This window comes from Brachyhypopomus gauderio, chromosome 9 (genome assembly GCF_052324685.1).
Source record: "Brachyhypopomus gauderio isolate BG-103 chromosome 9, BGAUD_0.2, whole genome shotgun sequence".
Taxonomy (NCBI): Eukaryota; Metazoa; Chordata; class Actinopteri; order Gymnotiformes; family Hypopomidae; genus Brachyhypopomus; species Brachyhypopomus gauderio.
Window position 1 is genome coordinate 14,121,039 of NC_135219.1, and position 21,021 is coordinate 14,142,059.

The 21,021-nt window shown below is 44.5% G+C and overlaps 1 long non-coding RNA gene across 1 annotated transcript; it reads right to left on the reverse strand.

Moving 5' to 3' along the window:
- Positions 1 to 7,396: 7,396 nt before the first annotated feature.
- Positions 7,397 to 20,175, reverse strand: LOC143522493 (uncharacterized). The gene is made up of 4 exons (XR_013133021.1): positions 20,017 to 20,175; positions 19,530 to 19,636; positions 7,827 to 7,914; positions 7,397 to 7,671 (listed from the first exon to the last, which is right to left on the reverse strand). It is a non-coding gene; the product is annotated as an uncharacterized LOC143522493 (long non-coding RNA).
- Between the last annotated feature and the right edge of the window lie 846 nt (positions 20,176 to 21,021).

Sequence of the window (21,021 nt, forward strand, 5' to 3'; positions counted from 1 at the left end):
CGAACACAACACCACACCCACAGGACAAGCTGCTGCTGTAGACGGGGGCGACCAGTAGGGGGCCGCCGTACCGTGACAGATCCCCCCTCCAAGCCGCACTCCCCTCCACCGGCTGTGCGGCCTACAGCAGCAGCACACAAAACAAAGGGGCAGGCAGGCAGGGACAAGGGACACACCCCCTGTAGTCCCGGAGCTGAAACACAAAACACAAACACAGGTTAGCTCGCCTACCTGGGCGGGACCCTGGACCGACTGGGCCGTCAACAAGACAAAACCACGCCCCGGTCGGTCACAGGGCCCTCTCGCCCTAACCGGCATTAAGCCGCATAGCCCCACAGGTGCGAGGACGACGGGCCACAGCTCCTTGTCCGTCCGGGATATATGTGTGTGCAGGTTACCTCCCTGGGGCGTGGCTACGTCACCTCCAGGACCCCGTGGAAGGGTCTCCGTCTTGTGCAGGAGCTCTTCAGACCGGAGCCCCATGGTCCCCAAACATCCGGGGGCCCCAACCCTCTAGGGAGGGGCTCTTTAAGACCGGGCTCCGGTCACCCCACAACATAAGGGGGCTCCTGCCAGGTGGAGACCTCCACAAGGCCCAGGAACACCACGATCCACCGCCAGGGAGAAGCACCTGCACATAAAACACAAATGCACACACACACACCCACACACACCAACACAAAACACATACGCGCACTACCCTGATCCCCCCTACAATGGGGGAGGGGTCTCCGTCTCAGCAGGGGACTTCCACCTGCTCAGGAGAACCCCCCACGTTCCTGGTCAGGGCCTCCCTCAGGAGCGACGCCCTCCATACCACACTCTGTGGCATGGGACCATCACTGGTCCACCCCCAACACACACTCAAGGGGGAGGAGCATGTGTGGAATTACATACAACATATCACAGGCATGCGAGAACAACACACACGCAAAGACTAGACAAACAAAAAACAGTGTACAAACAATGAACGAACGGGACTCTTACATGCGCGCTCGGTAACATTGTGACGTGCCGCTCAGGTTCGCAGTCGCTCCCCCACACAAAACACAAGACGACAGGGGAGCGAGGCGACAGTGACGAGCGGCACCCGCGTCACACACGAAACACTAAACATATAACACCACGAGCACGCACACTGGTCCACACGCCCATTCACACGTACACTTCACCCACACAAAACATGAAAAGTATACAGGGAAGACGCCCTGGTCCTCGCCGTGCAACACACAAAACAAACGCATGGAGAAACTCTTCCGACACACAAACAACGGACATGAAGCGCTGTCTCAGGGCAGACTGCCCTGGTCCTCGCCATGCTACACACACACACACACACAACACAAAAGCACGGCAGAGCTCTTCAAACAAAACACCACGCAGTGTATTTAAGTGCACATCCACACTTGCAAAAAGATCAGCTGGGCTCAGGAACATACTTCCTCACAGCACAAGGACAGTCACAACTTGTACCATTGTAACGTTGCTCGCGCAATGGAGCGAGGAGACGGACACAAACGCTGAGGAGAGCGAGATTTAATAAAGGGAATACCAAAAGCAGTCGACATAGCAGGCAGGGGTCATAACATTAAGGCAGTCCGAACAAGAACGAGAAACAGGCATGACGAGACGAGAACAGGGAAGACTCACGGACCAGGCAGGAACAAACAGATGACGGGAAACACAGGGCTTAAAAAACAACGAACGTGAAAGCACAAACCGACTGATAGAACAAAACCACGGATAACTAGACTGGGGAAATACTGGGACTTATATACAATGAAACTAACTAGGGACAGGTGATGGCAATGACACTGGGGCGTGGTAACAAACAAGGAATCACGGAGACAAACGAGCGCGGCGGGATAAACAGGCACGGAACAACAGAACCACGAGGAACAGAGACGTTGGAGTGACAGCGGGGAGAGGGGGCGTAGCCATACGTGACAACCATAAAGTGCAAACAATTTTCAGTCCTATTGTCCAACGGACAACACTATGATAAGAATAAAGAAATTTTAATTACAAATTATTCAAAAAACAAAATGCACGCAAAATTAAGTGCCCACAAGATGCCACAAATCAAACTAAAATGCAAAGGATTCCACTACTCACAATAAAATGCCCACAGGATCCCACATCAAAAATAAAAAAATGCTCATAGGATCCCACAATTTAAAAGTAAGTGCTCACAGGATCCAAATATTCAAAATAGAGTGCCCACCGGATCCCACTATTCACAATAAAATGCCCACAGGTTGCCACAACTCAAAATAAAATATAAAATGACCACAGGATCCCACATCTCAAAATAAAACAAAATGGGCACAGGATTCCACTATTTAAAACGCTCACAGTATCCAACTATTCGAAATACAGTGCCCACAGGATTTCACTTTTCACAATAAAATGTCCACAGGATCCCACAGAACCTGATAGATAGAAGATTTAAAGATAGACCAATCTCATCCTTTTGGAATAAAAGTGCACCAGATTACGACCTGATTATGAGACAATGGAAAGGGCACGTGCAAGGCAAGGCCATGCAATTGGCCTTCAGTTCTGGGACTCAGAAGTTTAAATTTCTGCCCGCATTTAATAATTCACCATCAATATTTTTTTACTCAGTAATGTGAGGGCGTTCAAATGTAGTGAAGTAAAACTACTTGGGTCAAAATGTACTCAAGTAAAAGTAAAAATTACATATTTCAAAAACTACTCAGAAAATTACAAATTACTCATAAAAAGTACTCAATTACAGTAATGTGAGTAAATGTAATTAGTTACTTTCCACCCCTGGTGGGTACTAGGGCTGCACGATGAATCGTATTTTTATCGTTATCGCGATGTGAAGTTTCACGATAAACACATCGAAAGAGCCACGATAACTCCTTGAATAACAGCAAACTCAAATTGCATTATCCTCGTCCAGCAATAGAGGGAGCTATTCGCGCTGCAGACTATGATCAAGTGACGTAAGTAGGCAAGAGGCAGAGTGAGGTGAACACGCTCATCAGACACGCGATTTGGTTTAAGCCTGGTTTACACTTGATGCAGCGCGAGGGTCCGCAAGGCGAAAATAACGTAATCACGGTGGCTTCGCCCATGTGCGATGGTCTCGCGCGCTGTCAATTCACGAGGTCGTGCACCTCTCGAATTTTGTAAGTTCGCGCGCGCCGCGTCTCAGCGCAATGAGAACAGTCATGTTTGCCGGGTTCATACACCTATACAAGGTGGAATTAAAGCACTTGTACGTCACTTTCAAGGTCCATTTCAATAATTCCCAGCTCGTTAAACTTAATTGAGTTAAATATTTATACATATACTCTAAATGATTCGAAATAATTCGCTTTTTTATCACATTATTTAATGGTTGTTTATTTTCAAAACGCCCAATCTTAACGTCTTCACGTTCTTTCATGTTTCGTCCTGGAATTACAAGAGGCTCGTATTTGTTAATGTAATTACAAGAGAACTGTTCAGTCAGACAGATATTTGTTGTGAAACGAAGTAGTTACAATTTCAAGTACTTTAGCCTAAATTCCAGCACTTTTCAAACCTGATACACAAAGCAACATTAAAATTGGTCAGGTAAATGTTCATTCCCCTTTATTTGAGGGGTGTTTTTCTATACTACTAGGCCTACATATCGTTTCGGACAACACTGCAAAAGAATGTGACACGGCAAGATTAAACGCTTCCGTCGTTCGCGGAGGTTTACGCGAGGTGTGCGGAGTCGCGCTACGGTCACTCGTGAAAGTATAAACCTAGATTGAATCTATTGTTGAATAAACCTGCAAAATATTTGGAATTATTCTGGATTCATTACACAGTAAAAAAAAAAACTAATTAACGTGCTGCTGTTCAGAGAGACACTACATCTCTGTATTTTAATCTTAATTTATCGTGGTTCACATCGATATCAGGATATCCAACAATGTTATCGCACATCATAATTCTAGTCCATATCGTGCACCCCTAGTGGGTACCCATGCATCTCTCAGCCCATAGCCCTCATCACTCCATTTAAGAAGCCTTCAATAGGCATCATGCAAGGGCACGTTCTATAATTGAACATGCTTTTGGGATGCTGAAGACCAGATGGAGGTCAATTTTCCTGCACGCTCAAGAGGTTAACCCAAGGTTTGTGCCAGAGGTGATTGCTGCTTGTGTCACTCTGCACAACATCTGCATGGGAGCAGGAGATGTTGTTCAGCCTGAGGAGGGAGCAGATGAAGATGAAGCTGATGTGCAGGAAGACGACGACATCACAGCTGTCAGTGGCTACCAATTACGGGAGCAACTTTGTGCCAACATTGCTGGTGTCCAGTGATTTTATTAAACCAGAAACAAATAAATCAGTTTGGTTTTCATTAAATGTTATACATTTGCACTGCCAATATTCTTTATGTAAATATTGTACATACATCATTCATGTTTGTTTAATGTTCTAGTTTTAAATGTCTTATTTCATTGTTGTAACGCGAGGGTGCGGGCGAAAGGACGAGGCACGGAATCCAACTCGCACACGCAAGCGTCACTTTTTTGAGTGAAAAGCTTCAGCGCACACAGCGCACATACAACACACACAAACGGGTGACACTCAAACAAAGACGAGCACGGGACACTGCGTGAACGCACATTAAATAGACAAACCACATAAACCCAGAGTGATCACGAGAGACGAGCCACAGGTGAGACTGATAATCACACTCGGACACACCCGCACCCACGGAGATACTCGGACACAGACGACTAGACGCAGACGACATAAACATACGCCCAGAGGGGTGGGGTTGGGAGCTGTACTGTGACAATTGTCTTATCTGTGCTACTTTAAAACAGTTCACTTGTTCTACTCACTGTTAATATTAGTCTTGTTCTGTTAGTGTGAGTTAGAATGAAAAAATGCAAACAATTTAAGAGGAGTATGAATTTCAGCAAGTGTTATTATACAATGAACAACCGATTAAGTAAGTTTATATCAGTATAGTTGTCACGTTGAGGACCCCGGCCCCTCTCTTTTGGGCATGTGTTTACGTTGTCCACGTGCATCGTCTGCGTCTGTGGAACTACGTGGTTATGGTTGTCTTGTGATAATTCGTCTCACCTGTGACTCGTCTCGTAATCACGTGGGGCTAATGTGGTTTGTCTATTTAATGTGCGCTCGTGCAGTGTCCTGTGCTCGTCGTTGTCTAAGTCTACACGTTTCCGTGTGAGTGTTACACGTTCTCCGTGCGCTTTTCGCGCTATATGTTTAGTGAAATAAAAGTGACGTCAGTCGTAAACAAGGATTCCGTGTCTCGTCCTTCGCCGACCCACGAACGTCACAGAACGACGAGCCGTCAGAGACACAAGAGAAATGCCAGGCTACAAGTCAAAGCCAAAGAAGGGGAAGAAACCCAGCAAGCGGCATCACCGCTCTTCGTCCTCTCCCCCATGCCGCGAAGTTTCGCCGACTCTGGCGCAGCTCAAAGAAGACCCGGAGTGCGCCTACCTGCTGTGCGCGGCTCGGGAAACCGCTATTCCCAAGCTGGCCGAGGAATACTACCGGACAGCAGTAGGGGTGTGGCAAGAACGACATCCCTCGTCTTCCCGGGAAGGCTCGCCCATACGGGTTAGCGTCCCCGAGTTCTACGGGACAGGTACGCCACCAGAGGGCGAGCTTGGGAAGGAGGAGAATCAACCCCCGCAAGACGGAACCACGCCGACGCTGGCGCAGCTGGAAGGGGATCCGGTGTGTGCGTCCCTGCTGCGTCAGGCTCGGGAGCACCACAACCCCGAGTCGGCGGAGAAGCTCCGCCAGGAGGCAGTCCGGCTGTGGGGCAAGTACCACCCCTCTTCCTCCAGGGAGCCATAACCCCTGAGGGTGGGCTCCTTTGAGCTCGGCGTGACGGAGAAGACCCCCGAGAGCAAGTTTGGGGAGGGGGATTCTCCAAGCGAGGAGGAGGAGCAGGACGAAGAGGAGGAGGCCTACCCTCCGTCGTTATACGACGCCTTCACGGTGGACTACGGTGGAGAGGGAGAGGACTACCCCCCGTCGCTAGACGACGCGTCCACCGTCGACTACGGGGAAGAGGAGGAGTCAGAGGACTACCTCCCTCTGCCCATAGGTCCCTCTACCACCATGGAGGAAGGCGGGGAACAGTACGACGAGGAGGAGTACCCTCCGTCGGAGTGCTCTGCATACCCCGAGGATGAAGGCTCCTATACGGAGGAGGAGGAGGAGAGTCCGCCCTCTTCAGAGAGAACAGCCGGGACTATGAAAGGGAGTTCGGAGAGGAGTCCACCCTCCAATCGCTCTGGCGAGAGTGCGATGGACTGCTCCCGGGGTGGCAGCCCAGAGCAGTCCATGGAATGGAGCCAGAGAACAGAGAAGGAAATGGACACAGAGGAAGAGCTCCCCGCGCTGCTACTGGCGCGTCCACCAGCCGCGCTGCACCTGGCACGTTTGCCAGTCGTGCTGCACCAAGCGGAGTGTCCGCAGCGAAGGCTGAAGGAGGACCGTCCCCCGCAGCGCCTGCAGCTCCCGGTCTCTCTCCCCTCCTAGCTCTCCTTTTGGCGTGTAGCTGGGCGCCTGTTTCGTGTGTGTCTGTCCCAGTGTTTGTGAGTCTTCCCATATGTGTACCTAATACATTTTTCCCTCTCGTGCCTCTATGTTTTAGTGTACCAGTCTGTGTGTTTGTTTCTGTCCTGTTGAATGTGTCTAATGTCTTCTCCCCGGTCTTCCCAGGGAGGGTGTTCTAGGCGGTCCGTGGCGGACGCTTCACCGAGGGCGGTCACCTCCCAGACGCAGGACTGAGCGCGTCGGATCCGCCCATCGTCGTGGATTCGGGGCACTCGGTCCTGTTGGCACCCGGGACGGGTAGTGCCCTTGGAGGGAGCGTCTGTCACGTTGAGGACCCCGGCCCCTCCCTTTTGGGCGTGTGTTTACGTTGTCCACGTGCATCGTCTGCGTCTGTGGAACTAAGTGGTTATGGTTATGTCTTGTCATAATTCGTCTCACCTGTGACTCGTCTCATAATCACGTGGGGCTAATGTGGTTTGTCTATTTAATGTGCGCTCGCGCAGTGTCCTGTGCTCGTCGTTGTCTAAGTCTACACATTTCCGTGTGAGTGTTACACGTTCTCCGTGTGCTTTTCGCGCTATATGTTTAGTGAAATAAAAGTGACGTCAGTCGTAAACAAGGATTCCGTGTCTCGTCCTTCGCTGACCCACGAACATCACAATAGTATACCTGCAAGGCATGCATTAGTTAGTTTTCCATGACTGCTTTTAAAAAAAAGCACACATAAATGCCAGTTCTTAAATTCAAAAAAATTTTATTTTACAAATAAATTAGTTAATTTTGTTAACTAGCTTTTCTAGAAAGTTATACAAGCGATCTGACCGCTCCTGCTCTGCCCTCTCTCTCCTCTCTTCTCTCTCCATGTCCTCTCGCAGGAGGTCAAGAAGTGTTCCCTGCCGCTTCCTTCCTCTCTCCTCAGACAACCGGGAAGCCACAACAGAAGATGGCCCTGGTTCCTCCTCATTAGATGAGGCTACTAACAAAGGTGGTGTGACCGATGGTCGACTGCCAAGAGCCTCATCCATGAGGCTGAACCAGGGCCACGTAGCTGCAGTGGCTTCCCCATTGTATGTCCCACTCCCTGAAGGCGGACACTTAAGCTCCTAAAATAAATTTAAACCTGTAATCCAACCTCAATCTGCTATCCTCTCTAACTGAATTATTTTACAACATAAACAATTATTTACATATCTGAACTACACTTAAATCAATACATAAAAATCTATAAAATACATACATTATTCATTATTCTACTTACTTTGTACTTCTTTTTTAAGTTGTCCCATTTTTTTCTGGCTTGTTGGGGCGTTACTTTGTCCGCAAGCCCCAAGTCCAGAACAATAGTCCTGTCAAAAAACAAACAAAAACAAATTATGGCATTAAGATGCTTTATAATTCAGGAAAATACAACATTTTAACCTCAGTGTTCTACACAAACGCTTCGAGTGTAATCAAACATTTTGCAATATCTACCTAATTTTAAATAGTTTAGAAAGATGCCTAAATTAGGGATGCATAAATACCATTTTTTTCCAACCGAGTACGAGTACGTGTATTTTTGTACTTGCCGATACCGATACCGATACTTACATAGAATTAAGCAGTCAGGAGCATTATGTAATAGTTAGTAATGTAAAATAGTGCAATGAAATCAATACAAAACCAACATAAAACAGTGCATGGCCTATAATTTATTTGAACATGAACATTTTTACCTAAACAATCACTAATCACCATGTCAACACAAAACTAATTTTTCAGTATTTTTACATTTTCTCTCGTCTAGCTAGCGTTTGCTGCAGTGTTGGTTGATGCCGTGTTCTGTTAGCAGTGAACTCCTCATGCTGAGGATCAATGACAATGATAACTAAAATAATTTATTATAAATAAATATAATATATAAATATTATTTATTATAAATAATATATATTTTTGTTTGTTCTTAATTATTAGGTCTGTGTAACTTCAATGTGTTCCACAAAGGCACTAACTGAGGAGATTTTCAGCCAATACGTGTAGCTACAACCTGACGCCAACTGAATCAATTTATAGCAAACTTTGGTTCAACTTAATCATATATTACTAGTGTGTACACTCACAGAGTTTAAACTGGTTTTTAGTATTGCACTGCATGATTTTTTATGTTTTACACTTACTTATATTAGTAGCACCGCGGAGGCACCGCGGAGCCACCGCGATTACATCATTTTCGGCGCGCGGACCCTTGCGCCGGTCGCGACGCGTCAAACCTTGCTCAGGGATTACGTCACACGCAGCGCAGTGCCGTAGTGCCTGTATATTTACATTTTAATGGTCCAATGAAGATAATTTAAAAACCAGGACATTTCCTCACTTAAAAAACCAGGGACAGGACGTGAAATACGTACATGTTGAGTTGTCTGCTCATTAGCATAACGTGGTTTACGTCCACTGGAAACAAGGTATCGGATGTTGGTATCGGAGCCTCATTTGCGATTACGAGTACGGGTAAATGGACATGGTATCGGGCAAATACCCGATACCAGTATCGGTACTCATGCATCTCTAGCCTAAATGCATGAATATTAAGCAATTATTAGCTTAATATTAGCTTATACTGTAACTGACAATGCATTAGTTACGTATTAACTATTTAGTTTTCTAAAGCAGGTTTTCTATCAACTTATTTGCCACAAACCTATCATTTTATTATTGTAATCAGAACCAGTTAGCTAGCTGGTTTAGTGTATAAAAGTGTAACAGCTACATCATTTAAGATGGAATAGAATAAGAATATATTATCGTTAAATAACTAACTAGTTTGGCTAAAATAAGCTCTTACTTCCAAGCTGAGAAGAGCTGCCCGGTGAAGAACACTTGGAGATGGAGAGTGTATGACCATCATCCTCAAGACCAGAGATTCCTGCTCCATGGAATGGATGTTGCGTGTGAAGGCCTTACAGGGAATCAGTGTAAGAGGTGGTTGAGACATTTCTACCCTCATTGCATTGCAAAGGAGATTATATGTTGTGAGGTGGATGAAAATCTATGGCCAGACAGAGGGCAGCGTGTGGATGGCCAGGAGGTTGAGGATGGTGGCCAGGTGAGGGAGGGTGAGGACAGTGACTAGTGAAGTGAAACCACACCCCCACTTTATTTACAGTGGCATTATGTTTACATTTCCTTTTTACACTACAGTATTAGCAAGTAAATTTTTGTGTGAATAAAAATGGGTTCAACTTCCTTGGCGTTATTAGTTTGATGTGTGATTAACCTTTATAAAATCCTTTTTTTCAGTTTTATACACCATTGTATTCTGTTAGTTAGTCCTTTGCCATAGTGACAACACATCTAACCATTTTGACTTGAAGTGCTCACACAATGCCAAATGGACAATGCAGTTTAGTTTTGACCCATTAGTGAATTGTTTTGGAAAGGATATTGGCTTCTGAAGGCAAACCATGGTGTTGTGCTGAATCATTCAGGTTATTTTGATAAAAGCATCAAATGCTTGAGGATGTCCAGTCTGTTTTGAGAAATGGGCCAAAGCATTTGCATGCCAGTCTTTACTATTTTGGTGGCACGGACTTTAAATAAAAAAGCGGTTTAGTGCTGAAGCATAAGTCAGGCATGAAAATGGATCAGGGGTTAAAAAGGTGAGAAAAAAAAAAGGTTGACGTGACGTCATGGGGATGGGGGGGGGGGGGGACGTTGACAGGTGACGTCATGGGGATATGGCGAACGAGATAATTAATGCGTGCGAACAAGATAATTAAGTATTACTTTATATAAAGCCAGGTTTACCTTCCTTGGGCAGTCAGTTCGCGAACATCCCTGGGATCTGCTTGCTTTGCTGTGAAAAAATAAACTTTGTTGCCGCCTGTGAAAGGTGACATTAGTATCTCGTTCCCATGCGTTAAAAAATCATGGCCACGTGTCATAATTTTTTTACATGATGTCACCTTACGGGCTCCGTAAAATATAGTAAAATCCATAAAAAAAATTTTTTTTTGACTGTCTTGTCAATGGATTCTGTGACGCGTGGGTGCGGGTGGAAGGACGAGGCACGGAAACCACTTGCACACTCAAGCTCCACGTTTATTGAGTGTTCTTTACTCCAAAACACAGCCCCGTCGACAGGGGGGGACAACCGGGTCTGTTGTCCCGGGCCCCAGGGCCAGGGGGGCCCATCAAAGAGCCCAGCAATTTATTTTTTATTTAAAGTCTATAATTTTAAATAATCTTGAAATCTTTCATTAATATAAAATTTTGTACTCAAAAATATGTTTTTTACCTATCTGCATATTTTCCATTAAGTGCATATACCCCCGCCTCCCACTGAAAAATGGTTTGATCCAGCATCGACCAGCTGGTACCCGCCCAACAGCGGGAAATACAGTGGTGGATAGTTAAAGTAAACAGAAATCTGGAGGCAGAAAAGAAAGAAAAAACATTTACCTGACGAATTTTAATGTATTTTAATGCATTGTGTTCCAGGTTTGAAAAGTGCTGGAATTTAGGCTAAAGTACTACTTCGTTTCACAACAAATGTAATTCCAGGACGAAACATGAGAGAATGTGAAGACATTAATATTGGGCGTTTTGAAAAATAAACAACCATTAAATAATGTAAATAAAAAGCGAATTATTTCGAGTATATGTATAAATATTTAACTTAATTAAGTTTAGCGTTCAGGGAAATATTGAAATGGACCTTTAAAGTGACGTACAAGTGCTTTAATTCCACCTTATAAAGGTGTATGAACCCTGCAAACGTGACTTTGTTCATTGCGCTGAGGCGCGGCGTGCCCTCGTGCCACTCACGACACGTCAAGTATAAACCAGTCAGAAACAGCTGATGTGTGGCTATATTATATACTATATGACCTAACACAAGTATTGTCTGCTACAGAGAAAATTCAAATGACGTAAGCGGGGGGGGCACATGAAACTTTCTTGTCCCGGGCCTCAGCAAGACTGTCAACGGGCCTGCCAAAACATTAAACACATAAACACTAACGTACTGACACTCAGACAAAGACGAGCACAGGACACTGCGCGAACACACGTTAAATAGACGACCAACACAGACCCTCATGACTCTCGAGACAAGGCACAGGTGTAACAAACGAACACGCACACAGACAACCCACGCCCACGGAAGTACAAACATGGACATAACGACACGCAGACAACATAGCAGCACGCCCACAGGGAAGGGTCCGGAGCTGTTCCGTAACAGATTCAATGTATGGAGCCAGATCCGTAAATGCGAGAAGCCGCGTTCGCCATTCCAGATGGCCGCGTTCGCCATTCCAGGCTCAGTCAAAACCATTACGTCTTAATGAACCAATAAATAACATCAGCGGCGAAAATGAGTGTAAAAAATACCAGGGTTCACGTGTTTTTATTTTCTAACATGGGCTAAAGCACAGGGTAGACTCAAACGACAATAGTTTACAACTTCATCTTCAACCTTTTCAGCTCTGGCGCGAATTTTATCCTCACACATCCCTGGATTCACCAGTTACAACTACAGACACACTAGAAAAAATCTTGTTTCTTATTTTATGTCACCGTTAACTACATAGAGTTGACGCGAACTTAATAGGCCTTTCTATCTACCTATTTATCACAAGAGCTTGTGGCTTTGTGTTCAACACTGTAGCAAACGGCAATAACTTTGTTTTACCTCAAAATATGAAAACAATTGAAACCATTAATAACCCTATTAAATCCACTGGGAAATGTACGATCTGGTAAATGTAGTGGTAAATGTCACTTTGAGGACCCTAGCCCCTCCCTTTTGGGCGTGTGTTTACGTCGTCTGCATCTGTGGATCCCTGTGGGTGCGGTTACGTCTTGTGATTATTCGTCTCACCTGTGGCTCATGTCGTCATCACTTGGGGTTTATGGGGTTTGTCTATTTAATGTGCATTCGCAGTGTCTTGTGCTCGTCGTTGTCTGAGTTATACACGTTTACGTGTGTCTGTATGTACGTGCGCTTTCCGCGCTGTTTGTGTTTGATATTAAACGTAACGTTTGCTGCCACGTTGGATTTGTGTCTCGTCCTTCTCTCCGGTGCCACCGTTACAGAACGGCGAGCCGTCTGAAACACCATGCCCGGCTATGCCACTCGGCCGAAGAAGGGCAAGCGCCCCAGCAAGCGGCACCACCGTGCTTCTTCCTCAACCCCGCACCGCGAAGCCGAGGTTTCGCTTGAAGAAATGGAGTGAGACCCGGTGTGTGCGTTCCAGCTGGCTTCGGCGCGGGAGTGCAACGTCCCCGAGGTGGCGAAGACACTCCGCGAGGGGGTGGTGAGGATCTGGAGAGAGCGACACCCCTCTCCTTCCCGCGAGCTCTCGCCTCTGAGTGTGGTCGTGATCGGCGCCATGGACACAACCCTGGAGGGCGAATTCGGGGAGGAGGACTCCGAGGATTCCGAGGAAGAGTATTACCTTCCGTCCATGTGCTCCGCTCCCACCGTGGACTATGGTGGGGAGGAGGAGGAGGAAGAGGATTAACTTCCGTCCATGTGCTCCGCTCCTGCCGTGGACTACGGTGGGGAGAGGAGGAAGATGAGGAGTCCTACACGGAGGAGGAGGGGTCCTACACGGAGGAGGAAGAAGAGAGTCCTCTCCCCTCGGAGCTCTCTGCGGGGACCGTGAAGGGAAGGAGGACTCCTGAGAAGGGCGCGTCCTCCAGACCGTCCGAGGCCAGCACCATGGACTACTCCCGGGGTGAGAGCCTGGCAGAGTCCATGAAATGGAGCCTGGGAGAGGAGGAGGGGCAGATGGAGACCGACAGGGGACTCCCATGCGGCCCGCCTGGATTGTCCTTCAGCTACGCTGCACCCGACGCGTCCGCCAGCCACGCTGCACCCGACGCGTCCGCCAACCGCACTGCACCCGTTGGAGGGTTTGCAGCGAGGGCAGGAGGAGGACCGCCCACTGCAGCACCAGCAGCTCCCGGTCTCTCTCCACTGGTCGCGCGTAGCTTGGCGCCTGTTTCATGTTTGTCTGTTCCGGTGTTTGTGTTTCTTCCCGTATGTCTGCCTAACCCCCTTTTCCCTTTTGTTCCTCTATGTGTAAATGTCCCTGTTTGTGTGTTTGTACAGGTCCCAGTGTGTCTGTCTAACGTGTTTTCCCCGGTCTTCCCAGGGAGGGTGTTCTAGGCAGTTTGTGGTGGACTCTACACCGAGGGCGGTCATCTCCCAGGTGCAGGACCGAGCGCGTCGGAACCGCCCATCGACGTGGGTTCGGGGCACTTGGTCCGGTTGGCACCCCGGGACGGGTAGTGCCCTTGGTGGGGGCGTCTGTCACGTTGAGGACCCCGGCCCCTCCTTTTTGGGCGTGTGTTTACGTCGTCTGCGTCTACTCGTCTGCGTCTGTGGATCCCTGTGGGTGTGGTTACGTTTTGTGATTATTCGTCTCACCTGTGGCTCGTCTCGTCATCACTTGGGGTTTATGGGGTTTGTCTATTTAATGTGTGTTCGCACAGTGTCCTGTGCTCATCGTTGTCTGAGTCATACACGTTTACGTGTGTCTGTATGTTTCTACGTGCGCTTTCCGCACTGTTTGTGTTTGATATTAAACGTAACGTTTGCTGCCACGTTGGATTCGTGTCTCGTCCTTCTCTCCGGCGCCACCGTTACAGTAAATGTACGCTCTTCTGCCTTGTCCCCGGCGTAGATAGCACTAGGTCCTGCTTCTCATCCCGCGCTTAGCAGTAAATGAATAACATGAATGAAGAACGTTGGTATGATTGAAACGCAATTTGGCCTCTATGATGGTTCTGGGCGGATATTGCTGGCCACTCTGTCATTGAAATTGTCAATATGATAATTAAAATATATACATACAGTATAATCTCCCGACCCCCCTCAGCCCCCCAACAAAAAAGTCCTCGGATCTACACGATTCACGTAGGTCACCCTTTTCAACTTCAAAATGGCAAATTTTGCGGAAAGGTGACAGATTATCAAGCCTGATAAGTGATCAGTTTTGGGACAGATATACGCTATTGCAAGACAGCTGTTTTGTTGTGCTGATCTTTAAGACAGTTGTGCCAAATTATGTTAGAGTTTCGAGAAAGTAATTTTTGTTTCAAGACATGAGCCAAACCAATTGAGAGAAACTGTAAATTAAATCAAATAAACTCTATATGTGAGAAATGTACTCTATATGTGAGAGAGGTACTCTATATGTGTGAGATGTACTCTATATGTGAGATGTACTCTATATGTGAGAGATGTACTCTATTTGTGTGAGAAGTACTCTACTAAACCAATGAGAAAAGCTATTCTGTTGTGAATGTAACTTTGCCTATCTAAGCAGTCTACAATATCTAATATATCCTCTAGTAAGACTGGTCTGCTTTCTTTATCATAGGGTTCGCACAGGAGGACGACAGTAGCAGATATAAATTAATATATTACGCCGCTCATACCCACAATAACACAAGTACACTGTATTCCCTGACAGTGTGGTGAACTCATAAAAATTATTCTATTTATAAGCAAAACTTGCAAAACAGTTCAAACAGCTTAAAACATTAAAGTTCATACAACGATATTCAAGTTTTAATCTCAATAAGCTCAACATTTTTAAGTGAAGACAATCACTAAACTCATTGTTTTTCATTTAATATTTGCCAAGCGTCTGACGCCATGCGCTCCTGCATGCCTATTGGTTAAAACCATCTAATTAGCATACTGTGATTTTTGAACAAACATGGTGGACAGTGCGGCTGGTGCGGAAAAACTACACTCAAATCTTGTTATTTAGTTAACCCAGCATTAAGGTTTTGCGCTGTCTTAACTTTTTGTTATGTTTTACGTTTAAATGAGTACTTATTTTTGAGTAATGACTGTCACTAACATTATAAGTAGTGAGTAACCAAAGTCACGCAGCGTCTGACGTCACCAACATGCCCGGTGTCCCGGATTTACTTTTTACAGTGGTCACAATGGTGGCGCGTCATGGCCTGGCGGTTAGGGAAGGTTTTGTGACTGGAAGGTTGTGGGTTCGATTCCCAGACCTGAAGGAATGACTGAGATGCCCCTGAGCAAGACCCTTAACCCTCAATTGCTCACTTGTATAAAAAAAAAAATGAGATAAAATGTAAGTCGCTCTGGATACAAGCGTCTGCCAAATGCCATTAAAATGTAAAAAAAAAAAATGGTTAAGTATATCTTAAAAATTAAGATTTTCCTAAACTTATATATTTTATTTAAAGTTTTATTTTTTTTAAGTTAACTGTACTTAAAAATTATATTACATGAACTTAAAATTTCTTAGGTAATCGGTTACAACAAAACTTTTGAGTTCAGTGAACTTGTTGGGTTTTACAGTGTACACTAATGAATCTATAGAAAAAGTATATTGTGTTGCAGGATGAAAAATACAGGTAATTGAAGTTCACTTAACATACAGTCTGACTATAATATGAAATAACAAGCAGATCATTAACAGTCTATACAAGTATGTGGAATATCAATACTATTACAAGGCTTCATAAATCCACAGATCAAGAACCTCAATTGTACTTAAAACAACCCCAAAAAGAAAAAAAAATCAGTCCCTCTACTTGAGATCTCAAAGGAAAAAAAGTTGTGTGAAAAAAAAAATGTTGAGTCAGGAAAAAAAAATAAGGTGGGTGTGTGTGTGTGCACTGTAAAAAACAGAACTTAAAATTGCTCACCTTACTATGATTTTTAGTTTAGCTGAGCCAACAATAATTAATTGCACCATAAAATATAACAAAGTAATTAGATCGGCTTACTTTATTGAGTTTCTTGTTAAAAGTTGATCTGACCTTACAACCTGCATTGTCAAAACATACAAATTGTAGTTGAACCCTAGTTAAGGCCAGGCCAACTCCTCTGCGCATGCTCAATTTGACTCCTTAGTTGAGAACGGGGCGGGGTTTGCGATTTCGACTCCGGACAACTTGAAATGGATTTCACCTGCAGCAAGCAACGACATACGCTACTCTGAATTGAATATTAACGTCCAAATGTGTTTTGTCATTTGTCTTAAATGACCCAACTTCAGTTATCTATTCTTAGTATTGAATTTAGAGATTTATGTACATGTGAAATACATACCAGTCAAGTTTTGTATTTAATAATACGAGACATTTCCCGTATCTGACGTAATCGCGTATCGCATAATTTGCATAATCGGTTATTTGCATATAGCTGCAATCGAGGCTGTAGGAGAGACAAAAACATCTTTGGAGTGGCAAAAAGTGAAGAAAAAACACCCCAAATATGTTTTGAACTACAAATGTGACTAAACCCGCGAGTTTTCAATTGTTATTTTTTTAAAAAGCATTCATGTGCCGCGCCAAACAGAATTCTGTCACTAGCCTCGCGAGAACTGCCACCTGCAGTAGTCTGGGTAGCAGTTCTCGCGAGGCTAGTGACAGAATTCTGTTTGGAGCGGCACATGAATGCTTTAAAAAAAATAACAATTGAAAACTGAAAATACGGGAAAATACTGGAAAATAAAAATACGGGATGACACCGGGACAGAGCGGTAAAATACGGGACTTTCCCGGCCAAAACGGGACACTTGACAGGTATGGAAATATACATTATCTGAACAAGATATTGTAGCGTCGGGGTGACGTCATTACCCATGAGTCCTTGCGGCTCCGGCCCTGTTATGCGTATTATGTGGTGTTTATGTCTGTATAGTGTTATATATTATTGATTATTAATTGTGTTATTCGTTAAGTCACCCCGGTCCATTTTTTTATGTACATGTGCATTATCCGAGTTTCCCCTCCATGTATGTGTAACGTTGTCATCTTCATGACCTCCCGCTATAATTTCATGTGTAAGGCCAAGTTAGTTAAGGCCTCGAGTTTGATCTAATTGTGCCTGTGAGTGCCAATTTTCTTGCGAGGTGAGAATAAAACCTCTGTTCTTGATAAGAATGGACCTGTCTGTGGCCTTTTTCTCCCACACCACGCCACAATATAATAAGTTAGCACAACTTTAAAAAACTTGGAACTCCTAGTATGTAACTTACATTTTGAGGTTCATATACATGGGCAAGATAAATCAGGCATGAAAATGGGTCAGGGGTTAAAAAGGTGAGAAGACCGGGGGGCGGGGCATGTGACGTCATGGGGATACGGCGACGGGGCGTTGACATGTGACGTCATGGGTATACTGCGACGGGGGGGGGGGGGGGGGGGGGGGGGGGTGGTTTGGGTGTGGCTGCTGGTGTACGGGGATACAGCGACAGGTGATGCCAAATATTACGGAGCTCGTAAGGTGACGTCATGTAAAAAATATAATAACGCGTGGCCACGACTTACCAACGCATGCGAACGACTTACTAACGCGTGCGAACAAAATAATTAAGTATTACTTTATATAAAGCCAGGTTTACCTTCCTTGGGCAGTCAGTTCGCGATCATCCCTGGGATCTGCTTGCTTTGCTGTGAAAAAATTAACTTTGTTGCCGCGTGTGAAAGGCGACGTTATTATCTCGTTCCCACGCATTAATAAGTCGTGGCCACGCGTTATTTATTTATTTTTTACATGATGTCACCTTACGGGCTCCGTAAAATATAGTAAAATCCATTAAAAAAATTTTTTTTGACTGTCATGTCAATGGATTCAATGTAAACGCAATCCGTAAATGCAAGAAGCCGCTTTCGCCATTCCGGATGGCTCAGTCAAAACCATTACATCTTAATGAACCAATACATACATCAGCGGCGAAAATTATTGTAAAAATACCAGGTTTACGTGTTTTTATTTTCTAACATGAGCTAAAGCACAGGGTAGACTCAAACGACAAGAGTTTACAACTTCATCTTCAACCTTTTCAGCCCTGGTGCGAATGTGATCCTCACACGTCACTGGATTCACCAGTTACAACTACAGACACACTAGAAAAAAATCTTGTTTCTTATTTTATGTCACCGTTAACTACACGGGGTTGACGCAAACTTAAATAGGTAGATAGATGGGCCTATTATCACAAGAGCTTGTGGTTAGATCTGACAGTGTTCAACGCTGTAGCGAACGGCAGTAACTTTGTTTTACCGCAAAATATGAAAACGATTGAAACCATTAATAACCCAATTAAATCCACCCAATTAAAAATGTACGATCTGGTAAATGTAGTGGTAAATGTACGATGTGGTAAACGTAGTGGTAAATGTACGATCTGGTAAATGTATTGATAAATGTACGATGTGGTAAATGTACGATCTGGTAAATGTAGTGGTAAATGTACGATCTGGTAAATGTAGTGGTAAATGTACAATCTGATAAATGTAGTGGTAAATGTACGCTCTTCTGCCTTGTCCGCGGTGTAGCACTAGGTCCTGCTTCTCGTCCCGCTTAGCAGTAAATGAATAACATGAATGAAGAACGTTGGTATGATTGAAACGCTATTTGGCCTCTATGAAGGTTCTGGGCGGAAACTGCTGGCCACTGTCATTGAAATAGCCAATTTCGGAAGTGCTCTGTTTGCTAATTAAGTCAATATGATAATTAAAATATAATCTCCCGACCCCCCCCCCCCCCCCCCCCCCCGCCCCCCAAACAAAAAACTCATCGGATCTACACGATTCACATAGGTCACCCTTTTCAACTTCAAAACGGCGAATTTCGCCGAAAGGTGACAGATTTTCATGCCTGTAAATTATCTGAACAAGATATAGTAAGTTAGCATAACTTGAATCATTTGGAATTATTTGTAGGCAATACTTAAAATCTGAAGTTTATATACCTGTGAAAAATAAATAATTGGAACAAGAAATAATAAGTTGGCTTAACTGAGTGAATTTCTTAAAAACTTAAGAGTTTGAGTTGGGATCAAAACTCAAAAATCGAGTGCAGTAAGTTGCCTTGAAATTTTGAGTTTTCTCAACTTTTTCTTTTTTACAGTGTGTGTGGAAAGAAAAATAGTTCTGTGATACGACACTTAAAAAGTTCACAATTGTCCAGTCCTACCACTTTTGTGTTGGCAGTCCACAGAAGACCGAGGACAACGTGGCAGTGACGACAGTGGAATCCTCAAGGGCGAACAGAACTGGAATGGGGCATATTTAAAAACCAGCCTGCACACACACGTGCAAAGCGATAAAGTTACATTTCAAAATCTCTGCACTTTATCCATTGTTACAGTCAAGTAATCTTCCATATACCTCTTCAGTACCTCATAACATTGATATACAGCAACCATGTACATTGAATATATTTTCATTCTTTTTCTTCAAATAGGCTACATCTGCTAGCTTTCCGAGCTAGAACTTAGCTAAGTGACTAGCATAGCTAAGTTGTATTTCACCATCATACACATTACATTGTAATAACACCAGACTTTCAAAGTATGCGTAAAAAAAATCAAAAACATGTTCTCATCTCCTAGGTATTCTGAACAGAATAGATAGGTATTTCTTTTTTAATGAACAATGTAGTCGATTAGCTTAGAACTCACCAGGATATCTTCAAATCAAAACTCAATAGTTGAAGAAATTGCAACTTCTCAGAAACAAACTGTGTTTGTGTTTTCTTTCTTTTGATATTCAGTGTGTGGTGTAAAATTAACACGACATCTTGTCGTTTTTATCTCCTCATCTCCGTGTCAGAGCGTGGGAAAAACGGATCAATCTCGTGATGGGGGAGGGGAGTCTAAGGGAGTGTCTGCCAATAACGCAGCCTTAATGTAACATTAAGGGACTATCCATTATAAGTGAATGGATGAGAGAGGGAAATAAGTAAAAATCAGTGTGTGATTGTTGTGCAGAAATTTATATGGGTTACATGAACAATTGCCAAGGAGTTTCCAGACTTGTCCATGTTGTTTTGAGAATGTCATCTCAGTTTCAAGAAATGAGCCAAACCAATCAAGAAAAACTGTAATAGTCACTAATGAGTCAAAAGGAAGACATGATCAATGTGGTGGACATGAAAGTCTACCTTGGACCTGATAAGATATTGGCTTGATGGTCCAGTATAGGCCTAATGCTCACCCATTATTTAGGTTCCTAAACATTATATTTCATGTTTATACGTGAACAAAACACCTGGTTCAGACCTACTGTGAGTGACACGAAAGGACCCAATGTCATTGGCTGAAGCATCTGAAGCAAAGGCAAACAGGGATTTGTGGACAATTTACGTGTGATTTATTCAATGCCCAAGATATTGACTGGATTGTCCAACCTCCTGGGTAGGAAATCTCTCTGGAACAGAGTCTGCCACCAGTTTGTTGGATTGGTGAATGTGGGACTGATTTAGAGGGACCTCTGTTTGGTGTACATGGTGGTCTTTCTGTTGAGCTGGAGGACCAGAAGTCTGTGTTTTGACTGCATGTATTTACAGAACCCTCATTTAATGGCTGTGGTATCTGCTGGGTGTTTGCATTCTTGAGCACATATCACTGTGTGATGAAAGTGATTTGTCACCGTGTGATGAAAGTGTGCGTGTGTGTTTTTTGTAA